Consider the following 10,830-nt stretch of genomic DNA (forward strand, 5'->3'; position numbering starts at 1 on the left):
TTGGATGGTAAAGGATCTCACAATCATAATCCATCACCACATCCAACCACCGTCGCCGCCTCATGTTCAGATTTGGGAGATCCATCAAGTACCTCAGGCTTTTATGATCCGTGTAAATAGTACAATGGAACCCATAAAAGGTAATGTTGCCAAATCTTGTGTGACATCCCCAAAATCACGGCCAGAAAAGACCGATTTTGTTTATGCTTTATAAAAATCAGAGTACTTCATTTTATAAAAAGGTTGCGGAATTTGTTCCCAGAAAAACATGGTAAATACGTTATTAAAACATTTTCGAAGAAACGTATTTATTTCATTTTAAAATGTTTGGGATGTCATCGTTAATACCAAAACATAAGCATAAACAGAACTTACAATGATTTACACTAGTGATCTACATCTCTTTTAAATCTCTCAGTGTAATGTCACTTCACTTCGTCACCTGTGATATACATAAACTGAGTGGGTCAGGTTGGGAAACCTGGTGAGTACATAGGGTTTTCAACCCACAATAATATAATTATTATGTTCAATCAAACAATCAACCCAATTACCCATCCCCATTATCTTCTTTACTCTTTAAGGATTTAACCTAAGAGTCATCTATCCTGCATTCGTTTATTCCGAAGTCCCTTACTTCCAGGGTTATAGGACTGGCACTAAATCCATAGCCGCCAATGTTCGTTCATAAAGCACTAATTCCATAGCTGCTATAGTCTATTCATCGGGTACTAAATCCATAGCTACCAGTCTTTATCTAATAGGTACTAAGTCCATAGCTACCAATGTTCAACAGGTACTAAGTCCATAGCTACCAATTCCTACAGGTACTAAATCCTTAGCTACCAGCGTCTAACTAATAGGTACTAAGTCCATAGCTACCAATTCCCAACAGGTACTAAATCCATAGCTACCAACGTCTAAAAGGTACTAAGTCCATAGCTACCGGTGTTTGTCCCATAGGCACTAAGTCTATAGCTGCCAATGTATACTCACGTCATCTTCTATCTCTCATCATTCATCTACCCATCTCATACCCAACATTTTCGTATATATAAGATACGTATACAGTTTAAGTCCTTTAAAACATGTATAAAACGTTCAACCAGCATAGACAGCAAGTATTCAGATAATGTGCACACATAGCACGTAGTTTATATAAAATACTTCATATCTATGTGTAAGATGAAAGGGACTATGCACTCACCTGAAAGGTGTTGAGTCGGCACTCGGACAACACTTCATTACTCTTAAAACAATTATCCCTTGACGAGACCTAGTATCATTACCACTAGAGTTTAGTCTAACGCTTGACGAGACTAATTTAATAGTCTAGCTATTATTACTATTATATAAGCGTTAAATAACACTCAATATAACTCATAATAATAGCCCAAATAATTATTTTAAGGTCCTAACAACGTTACTATAATTAAATAAAATCTATATTAAATATACTATAGGCGTAGCTCACTTACAGCGGGTTTTTATTAAAAACCGGGCTTCGCTGGAGCAGCGTTTCCGAGCCGAAAGCTTTTCTTCTCGGAGCCGTCGGGCGCTCCGGGGCTTTCTTCTCGTGATAGGGAGGTTCCCTAGACTTGGGAGGGGTTTAGGGAGGTTAGAGAGAAGTTAGAGAGAGAAAGAAATGCTTATGGTGTGAAGAAAATATGAGGAGTTCACCCTTGTATTTATAGGAAGTGTATAGTAAAGTAGTCTCCAAGCTTCGTCCGTAACTTTTGCATAAGAGCTCCGTTTTTGTCTGTCTTTTTACTATTGAGTTCCTATTAATGAGATCTTCAACTTTGATTTAGACCTCGTTAGCTAATTCTCATTCTATCTCGGATTTACAAAACTGTATCGAATTCGCCGCGCTCGAAAAGTAGAGACTAAGCTTCGTCCATAACTTTCGCATACGAGTTCCGTTTTTGTCTATCTTTTTACCGTTGAGTTCCTATTAATGAGATCTTCAACTCTCATTTAGACCTCGTTGGCTAATTCTCATTCTATCTCGGATTTACAAAACTGTATCGAATTCGCCGCTCTCGAAAAGTAGGGACTAAGCTACGTCCATATCTTTCGCATACGAGCTTTATTATTGACGTTCTTTATATCCACGCGTTGGTATTTACGAGTACTACAACTTTCATTTAGATCCCGTCGGCTAAAAATCGACCGATCTAAAATTCAGATTTCCGGTTGTGCACTGCTATACTAAATCTTAGAAAAATCATAACTTCCTCATACGAAGTCAGATTTGGGCGTTCTTTTTATCGATGTTCTTAGTTTAACATATTATACGACTTTCGTTTAGATCGCTAAGGCTAAATCTCGCTCTATCGTAAATTCACTATTTACGCTTCCCGGTATCATGTCGGTTCCATTGCGAAACTTCAACGGGTCATAACTTCTTCGTTATAACTCGGATTTCGGCGTTCTTTATATGTACGAAAACCTTGTAACATACTCTACAACTTGGTTAAGATTATTTATTCTAAATAATCTTTTGTAGAAAAGTCATTTTCGACCCCTATTGCCTCTAATTTGACTAGCCCGGATTTGCGGGCGTTACATCTTGAGGGCGAAGACCATAGCCCCCAACTCCAAATCGTGTGTTGGATAGTTCACCTCATGAGGCTTCAGCTGCCTCGAGGCGTAAGCAACAACGCGACTCCTCTTCATCAAAACTGATGGGTTTTGAGCATTCTAACACTTCCTAAGTGTACATGCAACCCTAATAACCTTGGATCTATGTTTGTCTAATTATCATGCAAAGTTGAATTCCAAGGTTATATTCCTATCTAGCATACATGGGGAACAATTTCTAACTTGAATGAAATATAGAATAACTTACCTTGTTGCTTATGTTCCTTGAAACCTTGTGAGCCTAGCACCCCAAGTGTGATGCCTCAAATGCTTCACACAACACCAAATGCTCTTGGAAAGACTTTTGAGAGAATACACACTTCTTGAAATCGGCCTAGCCCTCTTGTTTCATATATGTAGCCAATTTTGGTGGAGAATGGGATTCTTATATAGTGTTGACACACCTAGGGTTACACCATGTAAACCCTAATGTGTCATGACTCTTCATTTCCATGACCCATGGGTTTGTAACTCCCATGGAGCATCCATGGAGCATCCTATGGGTGGAACCCAACTTGATAATCCATGGAGCCTCTTAGCCTACTATACAAGATATGAATGATTTACATAATCAACCCATATATTTAATTAGTTATCTTTTGATCACTTAATTAATTCTAAATTAATTCTTTGATCAAACTAATCAAATAATATTATTAATATATTAGAACTTATAATATATTAATAATCTCCAAGTGTTATTTCTCTCATTTAGTCTATCCAATTGCATGGTGCCATGCAACCCAAATGGACCATGCAGGGTCGGTTCAAGTACTGACCAGAAATAGTTATGGACTTAGACACCTTATCCAACAGTCTCCCACTTGGATAAGTCTAATAACTATAACTCCAGTACTTCAGGAACTGGCCGGCAATCGTAGCTCTTTCAAGGTCTCTCGGAACTGAGAAGATGTTGATACGCCATTTAAGATAAGTGATCATATAATCATCTGTGCTAGATATCAGCCGGACAAATACATGGAACAATGTCTTACTTATTGTCCAGCAGTTTGTTTCCCAATTTCCGATTTGTTTGACAAAGAACTTAATTGAACACATCAACTTAGTTCTGACCGGGCCCGGTACATAGGTCAAAACAAAATCATCGAGAGGCCCAGATATCAGCTTTTAATCCAAGAAGGAACAGATAAACTTCGACTCATATGTTTGTTCTACCACTCATTGAATTATACTCAAAAGCACGTTTTATAACATCGAGTTACCAATGCGTTTTCGTACAATCAATGCATAACCAACTTGTAAGTAACAAATCATATCTCTAGGTTTAAAGACTTATATGATATTACCGTCTCACGATCACTCGAGATAAATTCCATGAAGTGATTCTAGTGAGCGTGGGTTGAGTCCAATGCTCAGAACTTATGAGCACTCATGATTGTTGTAGCCTTGTCCAACACCTTAGACCTCTGCAACCAATCATGACAGTCTTGATTCATACTTACTTCCGACATATGACCGACTGTGGAGGTTTGAATAATATGTTATACCAAACAAAATTATTCTGGAAGTCAAAACATGCAAAAGAAATATAGTAAACGATCGACAAGAGATAGCAACACTTTACTCATAAATAAAACACCTTTTATTCATCATCTAATGTCAATTACACTTTACAAATTTCTAGGTTATCTAACTACTAAATCTAATATCATCCTTCAGCCCTATGCTCCGAGCATGCTGGAGATGCTTAACCCGAGTCAGTCCCTTTGTGAGGGGATCTGCTGGGTTCCCATCCGATGATACCCTCTTTGCCACGAGGAGTCCTTCTTCTATCAGATGTCTGATAAAATGGTATTTTCTGTCGATGTGTCTGGGTCTCCCGTGATCCCTTGGTTCCTTGGCTAAGGCAACAACGCTTTCACTATCACAGAAAATTTCCATTGGCTCTTTAATAGCTGGTACAACTCCAAGGTCTCCAATGAAGTTCTTCAGCCATATCGCCTCTTTTGCCGCCTCGCTAGCTGCAATATACTCTGATTCACAAGTTGAATCAGCCACTATCTCGTGCTTGAAACTCTTCCAAGAAATTGCTCCTCCGTTTAGGGTAAAGACCCAGCCCGACTGAGAGCGGAAGTTATCCCTATCAGTCTGGAAGCTAGCATCACTATACCCTACAACTCTCAAGTCATCACTCCCACCGAGGTTAAGGACCCAGTCCTTAGGCCTCTGTAGGTACTTGAGGGTATTCTTTACCGCAGTCCAGTGTGCCTTGCCAGGGTTCCCCTGATACCTGCTAACCATGCTCAGGGCAAAGGCTACATCAGGTCGAGTACACGTCATTGCATACATGATCGATCCAACAGCCGAAGCATAAGGTATTCGACTCATTTTTGCTATCTCAACCTCAGTGCTAGGGCTTTGTGTCTTACTCAATCTGGCGTTACTCTGGATGGGTAACTCTCCTTTCTTGGAGTCCTGCATGCTGAATCTTTTCAGCACTTTATCCAAGTAGGTACTCTGACTAAGTCCAATTAGTCTTTTACTCCGATCTCTCAAGATCCTTATCCCTAGAATATAGGCAGCTTCTCCTAGGTCCTTCATAGAGAAACACTTCCCAAGCCAGGACTTGACTTCCTACAGAGTTGGGATGGCATTTCCTATGAGTAGTATGTCATCCACATACAGTACCAAAAAGCTAACTATACTCCCACTAGCCTTGACATACACGCAAGACTCATCTTCACTCCTAGAAAAGCCAAATTCCTTGACCTTTTCATCAAAGCAAAGATTCCATCTGCGAGGTGCTTGCTTTAATCCATAAATGGATTTCTCAAGCTTACACACTCTATTAGGGTACTCATTGCTGACAAAACCCTCTGGCTGACTCATGTAAACATCTTCAGCCAACTTTCCATTAAGAAAAGCGGTTTTGACATCCATTTGCCATATTTCATAGTCATGAAATGCAGCTATGGCTAACAGAACCCTAATAGACTTAATCTTGGCTACTGGAGAAAATGTCTCATCATAGTCCACTCCAGGAATTTGAGAGAAGCCCTTTGCAACCAGTCGAGCCTTATAAGTGTGTACTTTACCATCCATGTCGGTCTTCTTCTTGAAGACCCATTTGCACCCTACTGTCTTACGACCTGGTACATTCTCAACCAAGTTCCAAACTTGATTGTCATACATGGACTGTATTTCGCTGTCCATTGCCTCTTTCCACTTGGCTGACTCAGGGCCTGCCATGGCTTCCGCGTAACTGTTAGGTTCATCCAGACCTATAAGTGTCTCATCACTGATAAGTGTATCACCTTTTGCAGTAATGTGGAATCCATAGTAATGCTCAGGAGCATTCCTAACCCTTGTGGACCGCCTCAGAGGTACAGACTTGTCAATTGGCTCAACAGGAGTTTCCTCCTCAAGTTGAGTGCTAGGGTTTGAAGTTCCTTTACCGCTTGACTCTTGAATTTCTTCAAGATCAACTTGCCTCCCACTGTTTCCTTGGCTTATGAACTCTCTCTCTCTCTCTAAAGAAAGCCCTCCTAGCTACAAAGACCACATTTTCACTAGGTCTGTAGAAGAGGTAACCAAAGGATTGTTGTGGGTAGCCGATGAAAATACACCTCTCGCTTCGAGGTTTGAGCTTATCATGAGTCTCACGTCTCACGAAAGCCTCGCAACCCCAAATCTTGATGTGGTCTAGTTTAGGCACTTTACCAGTCCACATCTCGTGAGGAGTTTTGGCAACTTTCTTTGTAGGGACTAGATTAAGGATATGGGCGGCAGTCTCTAAGGCATACCCCCAAAATGAGATTGGTAGCGAAGCTCGACTCATCATGGAACGAACCATATCCAAAAAGGTTTGATTATGCCTCTCAGCCACACCATTCAACTGTGGTGTCCTGGGAGGTGTCAATTGTGAGACTATCCCACATTCCCTTAGATAGTCAAGGAACTCTGAACTAAGATACTCACCACCATGATCGGATCGAAGCATCTTAATGTTCCTGCCCAATTGATTCTCGACTTCCTATTTAAATTCCTTAAACCTTTCGAAAGTCTCTGACTTATGCTTGATCAAGTAGACATATCCATATCTACTGTAATCATCAGTAAAAGTCAAATAATAACGATTAGCATCCCTTGTGGCATGTTTGAATGGTCCACACACATCCGTGTGTACAAGGTCCAACAAACCTTCACCCCTCTCACAAGAACCTGTGAAGGGTGACTTTGTCATTTTTCCAAGTAAGCATGACTCGCAACTATCATCTGACTTTAGGTCAAATGACTCCAAGACTCCATCCTTTTGGAGTTGGCCTATGCGTTTCTTGCTTATATTTCCAAGACGACAATGCCATAATGATGCTTTATCCAAGTTATTATTAACAGAATCAATACACAATACATTATTTCCTAAGTTATCAACCACAGATACTGTTTCATACATGCCGTCACAAGGTAATGCTTTAAAATAAAGAACATTATTAAAGAAAGCATTAATCGAACCAACTTCATTATCAAATGAAAAGGTGAAACCTTGTTTATACAATGCATGAAAGGAAATAATATTTCTTGCCATTTCTGGCGAATAACAACACTTATTCAAATCTAAACTAAACCCACTACTTAGCGATAAAGTATAAACTCCAATCTTGGTGACAGGTAAAGCTTTCCTATTCCCCATGACTAGGTTTATTCTTCCTTGCTCCACATTCTCACTTCTTCTTAGTCCCTGCAAGTCACAACAAATATGAATACCACAACCGGTATCAAGGACCCAAGATTTAGAATGGGGTGAGTTATTAGAAATGATAGTGTAAATACCTGCATGGTTGGGTTTAACTTTCCCATCCTTCACATCTTGCTGGTATTTTGGGCAGTTCCGCTTCCAATGTGATTTTTCATGGCAATAGAAGCATTCAGCCTCTTTTGGGTTAGAAGAAGGAGTCACGAAACCTTTTTTGGTTCCACTTGAAGAAGAGCCATCAAGGGTCCGAGCCTTGGTACCCTTTGAAGAGCTCTTTCTCTTCTTCCCTCGACTTTTCCCGATTGCCAAAACCGGAGTAGAGTTTGGAGTAGGAGTGTTAACAACCGACTTCCCCTTAAGACCTGTTTCTACGGTCATGAGAAGTCCCTGAAGTTTGCTGAGTGTGACCTCTTCCTTATTCATGTGATATGTCATGCAGAATTGATCATAGCACGGTGGTAAGGAGTGCAAAATGATATCTATTGCAAGCTCCTCAGGGAAGTTCACATTAAGCTTCAACAATCGATCCACATACCTTTTCATTTTCTGCATGTGGCTCGTGATGGATTCCCCGTCCTTCATCATGGTTGTTATCATGGAGCAGATGATTTCATACCTCTCTTGTCGTGAACTTTGATGGTATCTTTCCATCAGATCTTGGTGCATTTCATAAGGGTAGAAATCCTCATAGGACTTTTGGAGTTCCGCTGTCATCGTGGCCATCATGATACATGCCACTTTGGTAGCATCCCTTTCATGTTCCTGAAAGTCAGCGATCTCCTGGGGAGTTGAAGTGGTCTCATCAATCTCCTTAAGCTCCTTGTCAAGGACATATTCTTTGTCCTCGTAGTGGGTAATCATCCTGATGTTTCTGATCCACTCATTGAAGTTGGATCCATCAAAAGTGACTTTCCCACACAAATTCATAAGAGTAAAGGAGCCATTAGGATTAGAGCCGGAAGCAGCATTGTTTAAAGACATCTGAAGGAAGAGGACAAGATTAGTTTAGATATTAAGAGAGTCCTTAATAAAACACCCAAATGTAATATTAAGGCTAGGATCCAATCACAATATATTATAACTTAGAAGAGGTATGCCGTAATCCAAGCTATAACATATTTGAAAGGTAGGTGAATGACGATTCACCAATTTCCACCACGAAAAACGAAATATTAAATATTAGGTTTTTGATTGGTTCTTAGAAATTCCTAGATTCTTTGAGATTCAATGAACTTTTCAAAGGCATGTTTCAATCTCGAGTGTGCCCTCCAAGTTTTGTGACTGGGATATCGAGGATCACAAAATGAGGTGTGAAGTAACCATGCAAATCACTTGGTACCCTTAAAGTTTATCACTTAATCGATGTGTCGGTAAACCACACACGCTCCAACGATACTATAATAAATTTTAAGTCACCCTTTACCTACCTTGTTAAGTCCAAGTTAGTGTGCCGGTTAACCACACACGCTCCACCAACGACTTAAACAAAGTGTAAAGTGTAATTTCATGGATTAGCACCTTATTCACATTTTTCTTAAAGTAACTAAGATTGGGAATTTAATAAAACATTTAGTTACTTTATAATATTCATCATACTTTTAATGAGTATTTATAAGTCCTTGTCCTACCCGTTCGACTAACGACCCTCCACCAGTCAAGCAAGCGGTGGGTGAGAGTGGACACCCATTAAGTTGCCATTTTATAGGCAACAACCTTATACCCACCTTATAGACCGGCTTCGTGAATGAGGCGTACTAGCGGTAAGACGACTTTAATCTTACACACACACACATACACACACACACACATATATATATATATATATATATATATATATATATATATATATATTAACTTATAATATTATAAGTATAAGGGTAGAATTTTAACTTTTAAAATTCTAAGGGTTGGAACTAAAGTTTTAGCATGACTTTACTTGTTCCAAAACTTGAGGGCAAGTTTTGTAAACTTTCAAAACTTTTCATTTCTTGTAACTTATGAGTTTATTAGAGTAATAAAAATGAAGACTCTTCATTTTTCTAACTCTTGTGTTGTTTTAATGGTTTTAACTCAAGTGACTTTTGGTTTTCCATAACTTGAGGACAATTTATGGACTCCATTAAAACACATTATGATCAAGAATTAAACTACCACATAGGTTAAAAGTAATTCCTATGATCATCTAAACATCATAAGATCAAGAACATAAACATGAATTAGCAAAGACATTACACCATCTAAAACAAGTTTTCAAGTACCAAAACAGTTCAGGGTAATGTTTCTAGTCCATTTCCAGCAACTAAAGTCGAAAATCTGCATTCTGTGGCTCATACTCGCCGAGTGCATGAACCTACTCGGCGAGTAGGTTGAAGATACAAGTGAACTCGACGAGTCTCCCCATGGACTCGGCGAGTTCATCAGGCAGACAACAAGCTTTTCGACTTTTTTCAACTTTTAAGCACAAATAACAAACAAACAAGCCTAGGCTCTAATACCACTGATGGGTTTTGAGCATTCTAACACTTCCTAAGTGTACATGCAGCCCTAATAACCTTGGATCTATGTTTGTCTAATTATCATGCAAAGTTGAATTCCAAGGTTATATTCATATCTAGCATACATGGGGGACAATTTCTAACTTGAATGAAAGATAGAATAACTTACCTTGTTGTTGCTTATGTTCCTTGAAACCTTGTGAGCCTAGCACCCCAAGTGTGATGCCTCAAATGCTTCACACAACACCAAATGCTCTTGGAAAGACTTTTGAGAGAATACACACTTCTTGAAATCGGCCTAGCCCTCTTGTTTCATATGTGTAGCCAATTTTGGTGGAGAATGGGATTCTTATATAGTGTTGACACGCCTAGGGTTACACCATGTAAACCCTAATGTGTCATGACTCTTCATTTCCATGACCCATGGGTTTGTAACTCCCATGGAGCATCCATGGAGCATCCTATGGGTGGAACCCAACTTGATAATCCATGGTGCCTCTTAGCCCACTATACAAGATATGAATGATTTACATAATCAACCCATATATTTAATTAGTTATCTTTTGATCACTTAATTAATTCTAAATTAATTCTTTGATCAAACTAATCAAATAATATTATTAATATATTAGAACTTATAATATATTAATAATCTCCAAGTGTTATTTCTCTCATTTAGTCTATCCAATTGCATGGTGCCATGCAACCCAAATAGACCATGTCGGGTCGGGTCAAGTACTGACCAGAAATAGTTATGGACTTAGACACCTTATCCAACAAAAACCGTGCCTAATCCCGTGATATACACGTCACAGTAGGCCACAAAATCCTCAAAACCCTTTAGCAGGATCAAAATCGGCACCTCACATAACCTATGCCTTAGGGTCTCAAAAGCTTCCTGCTTCTCAGGCCCCCCCACGAAATGTGATCATCTTCTTCGTCAATTGAGTCAATAGAACTGCTATCTTGGACAAACCC

Source organism: Lactuca serriola, chromosome 6, assembly GCF_051521515.1.
Source record: "Lactuca serriola cultivar US96UC23 chromosome 6, Lser_US96UC23_V15, whole genome shotgun sequence".
NCBI classification, from domain to species: domain Eukaryota; kingdom Viridiplantae; phylum Streptophyta; class Magnoliopsida; order Asterales; family Asteraceae; genus Lactuca; species Lactuca serriola.